This window comes from Lacerta agilis, chromosome 13 (assembly GCF_009819535.1).
Source record: "Lacerta agilis isolate rLacAgi1 chromosome 13, rLacAgi1.pri, whole genome shotgun sequence".
Lineage (NCBI taxonomy): Eukaryota > Metazoa > Chordata > Lepidosauria > Squamata > Lacertidae > Lacerta > Lacerta agilis.
The window spans coordinates 27,052,285-27,065,337 of record NC_046324.1 but is presented as its reverse complement, the minus strand read 5'-3'; the positions used below and the strand labels follow the sequence as shown (position 1 = coordinate 27,065,337).

At 49.0% G+C, this 13,053-nt stretch overlaps 1 protein-coding gene across 2 annotated transcripts in view; it reads left to right on the top strand.

Annotated features, from left to right (window-relative positions):
- Positions 1 to 13,053, top strand: part of MAP1A (microtubule associated protein 1A) — a 38,517-nt gene that overhangs the window by 12,861 nt on the left and 12,603 nt on the right. The window contains exon 1 of one of the 2 annotated variants that reach the window (XM_033167372.1): positions 4,803 to 4,927. The exons of the other annotated variant lie outside the window; for it this stretch is intronic. The gene's annotated coding sequence lies outside the window, so the exon portion shown is untranslated. Of the gene's footprint in view, positions 1 to 4,802; positions 4,928 to 13,053 lie in introns of those variants that run through there. 2 annotated transcript variants of the gene reach the window in all.

The following is a 13,053-nucleotide window of genomic DNA, read 5'->3' as shown; positions in this document are numbered from 1 at the left end:
CCAGCACCTCTTTTTCTAGAAAAATAGCACTGCCTACAACTTTTTTAAAACTATTTTTTTTAATGAAGCTGAAGCTGCTGCCCTGGTCAGTGTTCTCCCCACCCCAAGATGCAGCCTGAAATTGGACCTCTTTCAGGATGGTGCCAAAGGGACCTTGGCCTTGTAGGAATTTTTAGTATATGCGCTGCTGAAGTGAGCATTTGGCCTTGTAGGAATAAAGAGAGAAGGGCGGAAAGATAAAGCTAGATACCATCAACACAACACCACAGAGGTAGCCTAGAAGGAACAAAAGGGAATGGGCTGAGAACATCAGGTCTCCAAATGGAAGGAGAAATGTGAGAAGAGATAGCCATGGAAAAGAGACTTCAAAACCACAGGAGTTAATTTATGGAAGGATGTTGCTACATCTCAAAGAGCAAACTGAGCTAAAAAAAGAAAGAGATGTCAACAAAGAGTGTTGTACTTCCATCTTTAAAGTGCTACAACACTCTTGGTTGACGTCTCATTTATTATGCTAAGCTTTGGTGACTGACATCCACTTCCTTACATGCAACCATAGCCAGTGCTGAAAAAAGAATTGGGGAAGCAGCAGGACAACCCTGAAGAATGCGAGAAGTCAGAGATGCAGGAAAGGAGGTAAACAGGCCTGTCTCCTGGTGTTTTCCCTTCATGGAAGGATAGCAAGAGAGTCAGGAGTTTGTGTGCAGCTCATTACCCATGGTATCCTGGCCTTTGGTTCATGGCTAGATCTACACAGAGCTCAATCTTGCTTCTAACAGGTTCTGGTCTGCAAGATCCCTGGAGATTTCAGCTCACGTGTCATCACCTCTTTAACATTTCAAAGTCTCCATGCAAGTCAATGGAACGGGAGGCTTTTGTAGAATGGGTTTTATGGGTAGGAGAGGATATATTAACTGCAATTTATCCCTTCTGGCTCCCACGTGTGTAGGTTGAACAGAGTTTTAAAATCCCATCCTTGGCAGCAAAAGCTTAAAGCATAAGAATTAGGCTGTAGAATCGTAGAATTGTAGAGTTGGAAGGAATCCCAAGGGTCATCTAGTCCAACCCCCTGCAATGCAGGAATCTCAGCTAAAGCATCCATGACAGATGGCCATCCAACCTCTGCTTAGAAAGCTCCAAAGAAGGAGGGTCTACCTTAATGCCTACTTTTAAAGTCCATGGTAAAGCCTACTTTTGAGCAAGTTCAACTATGAAATAACCTGGTTTTCCATTTCTTTACCCCACTTTACAAGTCGTTTCTTGATTCTTTGTTAAGTAAGTTTAAAACAAGATTTTTTTACAGTACTGTATATACTTGAGTATAAGCCTAGTTTTTCAGCACATTTTTTATGCTGAAAAAGCTGCCCTCGGCTTATACTTGAGTGAGGCGGGCGGTGGGGGCGGCGAGAAAGAAGCCTTTTCTCTCCTCTCATGCCGCCACCCGCTCTCCCCAGTCAACCATTCCTTAAGAAGTGTACAAGAACGGTGGTTCTTTACTCTCCCCAGACAGCTTGTTCCATTCCTGAACTGCTCGCATTAATGCAAACTTGGCAAAGGAGGAAGAGGAAGGAGCAGCCCAAAGGGCTGCTTTCGGGCTGCTCATTCCTCCTCCTCCTCCACAGCGGCAAAGGTGAACCGGCTTATACTTGAGTAAATAAGCTTTCCCAGGTTTTTGTAGGAAAATTAGGTGCCTCGGTTTATATTCGGGTCGGCTTATACTCGGGTATATACGGTACTTAATAACCTTCCACTGGTTCACAGTAAAGGCAGCAGTAAAAACTTTGCAGGCAAAACATGTATTCATATCTACATTATAACCAGCTTCAGCCATGTGCCTAAAGCTGGAGCAAGTGGAGGTTTGTCTGTATCTTAACGCTTGTCAAAGAAAAAGAGGGAGGGAGGGAGGGAGAAACAGGAAATGCTACATGCTCCTTCTACGGCAGAGGAGGGGGAAATGACATCACACAGATGTCTACCAATTGTATTTCTATGGTCTGAGTATCTGCCTGTCAACAATACAGCTCTGTGGTGTTAGCCCCTTCTCATGCTAACTAGCAAGAATATATATTTCTAAGGTTTGGCTGCTAATGTCCCACAGCTTCTACATGCAGCTGAGTGCTTGGCTAGGCCATGGTGGAGAGCTGAGTGCATGACAGATTTGCTGCAACCTGACAAATATGGGAATCCAAATCTGCCTCAGCCCTGCTGGTGACCTGAAATATTAAGAGCATTGGAGGCCTGCCATACACTACTCTGTCCTGTCACAGTCTTCCAGTCAGCAATAGGGGTATAACAGTGAGCTACTCCTTGTTTAATGCTTACCAGCTCAAACTGCAATGCAAACATAAAACGATGGATAGCATGGCAAAAGTGATTGTAAGCTGCACTCTCCCAACCTGCAACAGGGGCCTAACAGCTGTGGACAAGTATTAGACCCCTATTTTTGGAAACCGTAGGATTCAGTATGAACTGCACAGCCATTCCCTGCTAGCCACAACCCCTGCCAAGGGGTTAATGAACAGTATTTGCTTTGGAGTTTGCATTAGCAGGGATAATTTAAAAATGTTTCACACTAAATAAGAAATGAATTTGCAACAAAGGAAAGAGTTTCTGCTCTAACATTTTTTGGAAGGTGGGTGGACACACTGCTGCCCAATTCTATCTATATTAAAATATTGGACTTCTCCATTAATTTCTATAGGTCACAACTCTCACTTTCATCCCTTGAGCAATTTAGCCTATCAACACAATGGTCATCTCTGTCCTTTCTGTATCTGGGTGTCTCTCTTTTGCTGGAAAAAGTGGAGAGAAATGGATCAAGAGAGACTGGAGGAGGAGACAGCGGCACAGTGCCAAGCTGCCCACCTCCTACTCTCCTTATGCCTTATTTGCTCCCCTCTAGTTTTCTTTCCCAACTGACCACAGGTTCCGTGGATATGAAGCAAATGTGGAAATCTGAATTTAAGATTGGAAAACTGAGAAACTGAAATAATCATACCCACCATCTCTAGTGGATGGTGCTGTTTTGCCTTCATGCAGATCTGTACTCACCCCTGATCTTTGCAAAGAGAGGGAAGGAGGATGACACACCTATACAATGTTTATTGGGAAGTTGGGGTGAAGTAATATTCTTTGCAATTGTTGTTTCTTATCACACTCTTCCATATAGAACCTCCCTGGATTGTGTACTCATTGCAGCTCAGTACATGCACTTCCAAGTCAGTTATAGGCACCTGTCAACTCCTGTAGGTCAGGCATGAAATTTTCCCTATTACTGTACTCTCTTGCATGAAGAGGCTGGAATTCCATTATATACAAAGCCCTTCTAAGACACAAATGTATTTCCCAAGCTGAAAATCACACCTCTACCCTCACAGGCACCAAGCTTTTATGTGCTGGTCATCTGTCAGGAATCAGCTGGATATCCTGTTCTGTAGACGTCTTAATTTCCTGGAGTTTTGCTGCATTCGCTGGAATGCATTATACTGATGGAGAGGATGTCCCAGTCTCTCTGTTCAGCTTTCTCGGTGCTGGACAGAGAAGCACAACTCAAGTGTGCTTGCCACTGCTAGAGATTTTCTGAGACAATATCTGATCTTCCAAATCTTGTGTAAGATGAACAGGCCAGCCTCTACACAGAAGAAGAATAAGACCTCAGAAATGGCAACATTAAGAAAGAGTGTTTTTTAATGGTGATTTCTTAATGGTGGTGCTACATGTAAATTAATTAATCAGTAAGAACAGCAACATTTTAACTGCTTTCCTGTTCTTGTTAACCTTAGCAGAACTAGTCCACTAAATGCATCCCTTGCCTGGACCAGGTTGGACATCTCCCTGGACATCTTAATTTAGACCAGGTTTGAGTTGGGCTTGACAGGCAGAAGCTATAGCAGGAATGGCCAAGCACATACTAGGCCTGACCAGTTGAAAGGCTTCCTGTTGCCAATTGCTCTGAATGTGGCAACCCCACCGCTTCCTTCCAGGGCAGCAAATCCTTCTGACAGCCATGAACAGCACTCCCAGGCCAGAATGGCTTCCTAGCCACAGAAGTGGAACTTCTTGCTTCAAGCCCCCAAACTCCTCCCATCTCTCATCTTTTTATTTGTGACCAGCCTGGAAGAACTTAGCAGACCCTCTGGGCAGCAACTGGGGTTAGGAGGACCTGTAATTCATTTCGGTTCTCTTAATGGGATCTGTATGTTCATTTCCAGCCCCAAGATGACAGCCAAGCATGGTTTAATGATGGGAGGATGCCTCCTGTTGCGGTTCCCTTTGGGCACCAAATGGTGATACTGGATGTATGCTAAAGCACTTCCAAATGGCTCAGCTCAGGCATGCCAAATCCTGCTCCCCCCCCAAAAAAAAACAATTCTCTCTGCAGATGGGCACCATTTTCTTGTGTGGAAACAGCTCCCCACATTTCCCAGGGAATCTGGCTTCCCTTCCATTTTCACAGCAGCCCGTTTCGGTGACTTGGGAGGAAGCCCCGTTGGAAACAACGGGACTTAATTTGAAGTAGACTTGACTGCACTGTTGATGCATCCTCTAGAACAGCACTTGCAGGATCCCCTTCACCAGGTTTTGCAGGAGGGAAGTGGAGTGGCTCCTTTTGCATCCACAACCTGAGCGAGCTCCTGTCCTGCGGAAGAGCCGTGCAACGCCCCCACACACTTCCAGTCCTCTCTTGCCCCTTTCCTGCTCAGTCGTGCGCTTGGGCAGTTCCGAGGCCTTGGGTCTTGACGCGGCTCACGAGGGGTTAAGGCTGCCGGGGCGGGGGGGGGGGAGCAGCTCCGCCCCCTCCTCCCCCCCACTTCGCCGCCGCCGCCGCCGCTTTGCACTGACAGCAGCTGCCTGGCGCAGCCCAGGCCCAGCCGGCATCGTCGCGGAGGGCAGCCGAGGGCGGAGGGACGCGCCGCCACCTCACCGGGTACGTGCGTGGGGTGGGGAGAGCGGGGATAGGACCGGCCGCGGCCGGCCAGAGAGGTGGGATCCTGGGAGGACGAGGGTGGCCAGTGTGGGAACCTAAGCATTCCCACAGCCAGAGCCCTCCGCACATCGCACGGGCCGAGAGGAGGCCCGTCGGGTGGAGGAAGGGGGTCTGCACCCCGCATGCCAGACCTCCGGAAGGGAGCGGAGTGGGGAGAGGAGGGAGGGTGCGCAGCAGCATCCTCGTCCGCAGCTGCTGCCGGCTCCCCCCCCCCCGGCTTCATTGTTTCCCCCCGCGGCGACGTGCCCCGAGGGGTATCCCTGCCCGGGGGGCGGCCTGGTCTTGGGCAGATGGGCCAGCTAGCCCTCCTGGGACTGGAAGACGAAGACGCTAGTGCTTTTGCTCCGGAGGGGGCAGCTCGCAGGCCCACCAAGGCCGCCGGGAAAGGGTCCGGCCAGCGCCCCCTTTCGCCTTTGCCGGGGGGGGGGGCGGCGGCGGAGGCTCTTGAGCGCGCACGCGAGGCGCGCACACTGCGGCAAATTTTGCAGCTGGCGCCCGCCTGCTCCAAGTGCCGCGTGGGGGTGGGGGGCGCAGGGAGTCAGCTTGGCGGCCTCCTCCGGCCTGCCGGACCCCTTGGGAGCACGCCTCCTCCGGGACGAGCCCCCGCCTTCTCAGACACCGATGCTTCCAGAAGCGGTGCGGGAGGGGGTATGTTCTCCAAGAGCTCTTGAACGCTGCCGGAGATGCTCTCGATGGACTGGAAAGAAGCACTGCCGGAGGGAATGGGCTGCCCCCCAACCGCACATGCTTTCTCCTGGTCTGATTGTCCAGCCCCCGTCATTCCCCGCGTTGTTGCTCAGATGTCTCAGCTTAGTCCCGTGGAAGAACTCCCCCTCTTCTTCCAACATGGGTGCCCCACCTCCTGGTGCCAGTGAGGATGCCAGCAGCAGGGTGCTGCTGGGGCTGAGGCCGGACTGAGTGCCAAGCATCATCTTTTCTGCCAGTCAGGTCAAGCTCTCTCTCTCTCTCTCTTTCTGACCCACCCCAGTCCCACTGCCTCTTGGAAGCCCCTTCCTACCTCAAGGGTCCTAAGAACTTTAGAGGAGCCCTGCAGCTGCAGGATCAGGCCTAAAGGGGCTCAGCTGGTTCTGTACTCTGTTCTCACAGTGGCCAAGCAGATGCCCCAAGGGGAAGCTCAAAAGCAGGACAAGAGCACAGTGCTCCTCCACATTTTCTCAGCATCCTGACCCTGGAGGGAGAACACAGCCATTTGTGCTTGCAGCAATTGGTAACCTTATCCCCCTCCATGAAGTTGTCCACTCCTCTTTTCAAGTTTTCCCCATTTGTGGCCACCATCACTGCCTTTCCTAGGAGTGAATTTCAGGGTTTAACTCTGTGCTGCTGTGTGAAGGAGTCCTTCCTTTTGTCTGGCCTGGAGCATCCTGGCTGAGCCAAAGAAAGGAGGCCCCAGAAGCATCCTGCTGATGGAAGGCTTTTCTTCCTGCATGTGGACAATCTGTGAAAGTCACTATCTGAAGCTACTGGGACATTTGTCTAAGAACAAATCAGTGGGGCTTAAAGGTGCTTAGCTTTGGCTGGATTGTGCCCTAAGCAAGGCATTATCTTTATTGGATCAGCTGGCTGGTATGGAGGAGATACAGGCTTTTGAGTCATACAACCCTCTTTATCAGGCAGAATGGAAAGGAAGCCAAATCTTGGGGTGAGGATGCTGCTTCCTCATGCAGAAGCTTCCAGTGGCATCACGTGGCCATCCGCTGCAAATGCTTCAGCACTAGAGAAGAAATTTGCCAAAGGTTGCAGGGCATTACAGGGAGCCAGGAGGCCTGGTTGCAACCCTATGCTTGGCTACTCAGAAGTACCGTAAGCCACATTGAGTTATCTGGAACTTACTTCCAGGTAAGTGTGTGTAGGACTGAATTCTTAATCTTTTCCTCCAGACATAAAGGCCAAGGTGCAGTGCAATTACCTCTGAGGGCAAGGACTGGGTTAGTTATGCAGAACGATACAGACAGAGTTTGCATCCAGAATGGCCTCCCTGCTTCTCCAACTCCCAAAGGTGGAGGGTAGTAGTGCCTCAGTAGTTAAATCACCTCCTTTGTCTGTAAAAGGTCCCAGGCTCAGTCCTTGATGACATCTCCAGGCAGGACCGGTGCTAGGGTTTCTTGCGCCCTAGGCGAGGCCACCTTCTGGTGCCCCCCGCCCCCCGCCAAAGCCTGCTTTAGCGGGAGGTGGGGGGGTGGAGAGGCAAGCAGCAGTTTCTCCACTGTAGCGGAGAAGCTACTGCTCGCCTGTCCCGCCCCCCCCAAGCCTGCTTTAGCGGGAGCCGGGGGGTGGTGTAGGGGGCAAGCAGCACCTCTCCGCTACAGCGGAGAAGCTGCTGCTAGCTTGCCCCGCCCCCCTGCCCAAGCTTGGCCAGCGCCCCCTCCATTTTGGCGCCCTAGGCAATTGCCTAGTTTGCCTTAATGGACGCGCCGGCCCTGTCTCCAGGTAGACCTGCGAATGTCCCCTGTCAGACATCCTGGAGTCTCATTGCTGCCAATCAGTGTATAAAAAACTGAGTTTGATGGACCCCATTGGTCTGGTCCTGTATAAGGCAACTGCTTCCACTGCAGTTCCAAAGAAGCCAGAGTAGACCCAGTGTAGGAGGCCAACCTGCTATGCAAATTTTGGAGTGGATTTTGCACCCCAGATGCAAATAATTTTGCATTCCCAAAGGCACGCCTCATGGAGTTCTGGAGGAGAGACTCATTTCCTGTACTTGATCATTTTAAGGCTGCTTTCTTCGTGGTATTTTTAAAAACTTTGTATTGTTTTCCTAAGCTACAGAGTAATTCCCAATAAAACAAGTAAATAAGAATCCATAAAAAACACAGTGCATTAAAAGAACAACAAATCACTAAGCAACATTTAATAGCAGCAATCGGGCCTCTCTTTCAAATGCATTCCCAGAAGATGTACCCTCTTAAAATGCTCTTAGCTACCTTGAAAGACTGCGTGGAAAGGAAAGAAAGGGAGACTTTTCCTAAGTATATGATAAAGTACTAGAACTGGTTTTTGTTCCTAAAGCCCAAAAATTGTTTTGTATTTTGCAGCCAACAGAGGAGAATTTAAATTTTAAAACTTTAAATGGAGTTACAAGTACATAAGATGTCTAGGCCAGCATCTTGTTTCCCAGAGTCCCAGCCCCTAGTATTCAGAATCTTTTGATCATGGAGGTTTGTGTACAGCCAGCCTGATTTGTCTAATAATTCTCCTTCAGAGCCATCTACATTGGTGAACATCCTGGGACATCAAATTCCATGGTTCCACTATATATTTTGGGAAGAAGTCCTTCCTTTTGTCTGTCCTGAATCATCCAGCATTCAGCCTTATTGGATGACCCCACTGGTTTCTACTATCATGAGAAAGGAAGAAAAACTTCTCTGTATCTAATTTTGCCATACCATGCTGAATTTTATATCTCTTTAGCACATCTCTCTTTCTCTCTCTCTCTCATTCCCCCCGCCCACTGCTTACCCTTTTCTTAAACTAAAAAGACCTAGAGGGCTGACATTATTAAACATGACTACCCTAGGTTCATTCATTTCAATTGATCACTTTGGCAGAACACCCCCTAAACTATGCCACCTTTCTGTATAGGGGAGTTTTGCCAACCCCTTCCCTCCTTCATTTGGGTTGCCCATTTCTGCACCTTTTCCAGCTCTACAATAGCCTTTTTGAGATACAGAAACCAGAACAGTACACAATACTGTTAAGAACTCTTCAGGTTAAGAACTCTGCTTAAGAACAGAAGTCGTGCTCTGGCAACAGGAGGTCCCATTAGCTAAAGTGGTGCTTCAGGTTAAGTATGCTTCAGGTTAAGAACGGACCTCCGGAACGAATTAAGTACTTAACCCAAGGTACCACTGTATTCCAAGTGTGGTTGCACCAAGTCATTACAATATAGGGAGATTTCCTCCCCCCCCCCCACTTTCCTAAAGACCCCTCAAAAGAATTCACCATATGCAATTGGCACATTGATCTCACCTGAGCAAAGCTGCACCTGGACATCGCCAGGACCTGGACATCTGGGTCTGAGGCTGGATCCAAGAGCATTCCAAGCTACAAACCTGAGCTTTCAAGGGGGATGCAGCTTCAGCCAAGGCAGACTGAATCCCCATTCCCTGAGCTGCCATTCTGTGACCAGGAAAACATCTGTCTTGGTGGGATTAAGCATCATTTTGTTAGCCCTTTTCTGATCCAATGCTTACTGTAAATGCTAATGTAGGAGTTGCGGGGGGGAAAGAATGGATTTAGATGGGGAGGAAATATAGAGTTGTGTGTCATCCATATATCAGTAGCATCAAATCCCCAAAGCTTGCATGACTTCTCTGAGGAGTTTATTAATGAACAAGTTAAAAAAAATCTAGTCCAGGTGCAGCCCCTCCTTTAGGATGAGAATTGTTCAAATGCAAGGAGATGGGTCAGATGAGGACAGCAGGAGTTGGGCGGCTCCATCTACAAAAACTTTACCTGAAGGCTCACTAGGTACCCACCTTGCGTCTGTGCTCCCTCCTCTGCGTGGCGTGGGTGCCACCCACCCGCCTTGCAAAGCTGGCATCACAGCTCCCACCACAGTCAGAGATTCCTAGGTGTTTGGGGGTGGGTGTCTCTTGTTTTTCTAGTTCTCTTTGACCCATCAGCTACTGACAGGTCATCCTACACGTAGGTCTAGTTGCTGTGAAGTGCTGCAAAGGCAGGCCACCACCAGGAGATTCAGAAAAGGAGCGGACATCTTCCTGGAAAAAGAGTGGGGGCTTATCAGTTGAGCCCCACAGGTTTCTGGGCAGTGCCAAGAAGTGAACGGACAATGGCAAAACTGCCCCACTCCAGGGCCAAATTCTCTATTTTTTTCACATGGTCTGCCACAGGGCCAAATCCCAGCAGCCATCAGAATGGTATGCAGGAATCCAGAACAGATGATGGCTTTGTGCTTTGTATGGCCCTGCTGGAGCCATTGGCTTGGCACACATTGACAGCCACAAGGAGGGGAGTTCCTGCCCACTCGCAGGGCCAAGGGTTCTCTCGTTGCCTAGCTTCTAGTCTGCCCCCTCTCCAAAGGGTCAGAGTGGAACCCTCCCCCCATTTGCATGGGTGTTTGAAGGCAGAAGTAGAGGTGGGGCTGGGGTTTTCTTGCAATAAATTTAACTATGGGCAGGGAGGATGCAAAGAACTCCCAGCCACAGTATGCATGGCTTAGTCCACAGCTCTAGCGCCATCTAACGTCTTGATCTGGTGCACCATGTCTCAAGTCCTGGAGGGCCAGGCAGGGTATTGAGGAGATGTGGTCAGATTTCCAGTTTCTTTAGATCAGTTGATCAAACTCTTCCAAGGGACCCCTGTGTAGAATATGTTATAGTAGATGACTAGACTGCTGTAATGCACTCCATGTGGGGCTGCCTATAGAGACTGAAACAGAATGCATGTGAAGGAGGAGAGCATAAAAAAGCATAAAAGAAGCCTAGGCTTTCCCTGACCCATAGGTTTGGACCCTGTTTTATGGGTATGAACCCCCTAAATTTCTGCTTGATTTACTTTTATAGGTGTTTAGACTGTTTTATTGGCTGTATTTTCATTTTAATGGATAGTTTTTATATTGTACATAACACACACTATTTAGAGATTTTTGAAATATTAAGTAGTTTAGAATTACTTTTAAATAAATATAAATAAATAAGTCACCACTACTACATACTAGATGCCTTTAGCTTTGATTTGCTTCTGGGCTCAATTTAAAATGCTAATCTGGACCTTTCCATCCCTAAATGGTTTGAATGTTGATTTTATTTGATGGACCCCCTGCTTCCATATGAAGCTGCCTGGGCCCCAGAAGCCTTCCTTGCAGGCTCATGGCCAGATACAGCAGGCTAACGGGCATTAGAGATGAGACCTTTTTAGGAGTGGCTCCGGATCTTTGGAATTCATGCTCAAAAGAAGTCTGCATGGCCACATCTTTGTTCATTTTAAAAAGATTCTTTAAAACTTACTTGTTTCAGATTGCATTCTGTTAGAAGTGTGGTGAGGTGGGTTTTACCCTGCCGCTGTTTTTAGTTTTGGTAACTGGATTCTTTCATTTATATTTTAAAAACTGTTTTAGGGTTTAAAGATCATTTGTAAGCTGCCTGGAAGGGCTTTAGCCTGAAAGGTGTTGCACTGGAGCTTTACATAGACAGCCTTGAAACCAGGTTGTGAGGCATTTACAGCTTCCTCTGCCCACTGGGGCATTGGGAGAACCTAGTTTGGTCCACATTTGTAAGCAGACCAACTCATTTGCATTTGTCAGATGGGATGCTTGGCCTGCAAGAGGAGAGTACAAGAGGAAAGGAGAGATGTGCTGCAAGCTGCAGGTACCAGGAGATGGTGGAAGCAGCCAGGAGTTCTGCAGAGGCCTCTGGAATCTGCTGGGGAGGGGAGATGGGGGGGGGGGAGCGGGAAGGCCAGCAAACAAGAGGTTGCCATCTCCTGGACACCTGCCCTTGACCCAGTGGCTTCTCCATGCTCCTGCCTGGCCTGCCTCCTTCCCTTGCCCACTTCTTGCAATATCAACTGCAAGCAGAGGAAATCCTCTGATGCAAGCAGAATACTAAGCAGCCAAGCTTTGTTTTCCTGGGAGAGATTACTGACATGAATTGCCGCAGCAGCAGCAGCCAGCAGCTGGGCAGGCCCACAGAGGGTTGGAGGCAGGCAGAGTGCTCTCTGGTGGCCAGCTTTGTCCTTTAAGACTTAGTTTGAAGCTGGTGCAGGTGACCAGGCAAACAGAGGCCAAGGCCAACCAGAAATGCTCCCTGCTGGGTTTCAGTGGGAGAGGAGCAGTGGCAGTGTGGTGAGCATGCTCCTCTGCGGTGCCTGCAATCCATGAAATGCTGCAGGTTCAGTGGCAAGACACCCACACCCCTCCCACCACTTTCTGGGTCCCTTGGGATTGGGAACAGAAGAAAGTTAAGTGGGGGTGGGGGGAACCGTTGCTCAGCAAATGTATATTGACAAGAGGTTTTGCATCCTCTTTGCAAGGCAAGTGAGGGGGTATTCCCAAGAGACTCTGAAAGGAAGGAGGAAAGGATTGCAGCAGAGGGAGAGAGGGAGATGGTTTCCTAAGCAGAGGCCTTTGGGGACAGGAGTTGGAGAAGTGGTCCTCAGCTTCGGCCAGGCTCAACCTCCTTGTTTGGTGCCTCGGAGGAACATTTGTTTGTATATCCATTCTCTTCTTGATGAGTTCCTGAGTTGCAATCACACAGTGCTGGGCAGAGCAGCCTCATGCTTCCAATGAGCATGACTCATTTTTTCCAGAGCTTGACCCTAGAGAATGAAAGGTGTGCTTGATTGTCCTTTAAAATATTTCCATAAAACCCTCCCTCCTTTCAAAATCCTCTGACCATCTTCATCTATAGAGAAATACGGAGAGCTGGAAGGGTCAGGGAGGGGAGGGGAGTTGGGCAGCTCATGGCTTCAGCTCAGTCTTGGAGCCCAGAGCAGCTGCTGTACGATGGATGCCAAGCAGGAACAGCTGCTGTAGTGCAAAGTCCTGCACACGCACACACACACTCTCTCTCTGTGTCTGTCTTTTTTTTTTTAATGGATGCATTTTAAATTGGCCACAGAGCTCAACCCATGGAGTGTTTTACAACTCAGCAGCAGGAGACCAGGCTCCCAAGGAAAGTACCGGGTTGGGCAGCTCATCTCTTTTGCAAGGATTACTGCAGGCTCGAGGAACCCTCACCACACACACACACACACACTACTCATTTTCCAAACTCACAACTGCCTGCACAATTCTGAGGAGCAGGGAGGGGTGCCCAAAGCTAGAGTATTTGCAAGATCCATGCTATGGGCATGTTTATGTCTTGCTCATTGAACATCCAAGCACACCTGCATATCCAGCAGTGCTGGAAGAAGCTTCCTCATCAGCACCCGTCTCAAATTTGCAGGACTCCAGAGCAGCCTTTCAGCCCTAAAGCAAATCACTTTCTGTCCCAAGGAAAGCTGAAGTCAGCCCCTCAAATGGTTAGCATAAACTGTGCAGAGCAATACTGCCTGTGCCAAAATGTATTCGTCTAGTTTGGTTTTCA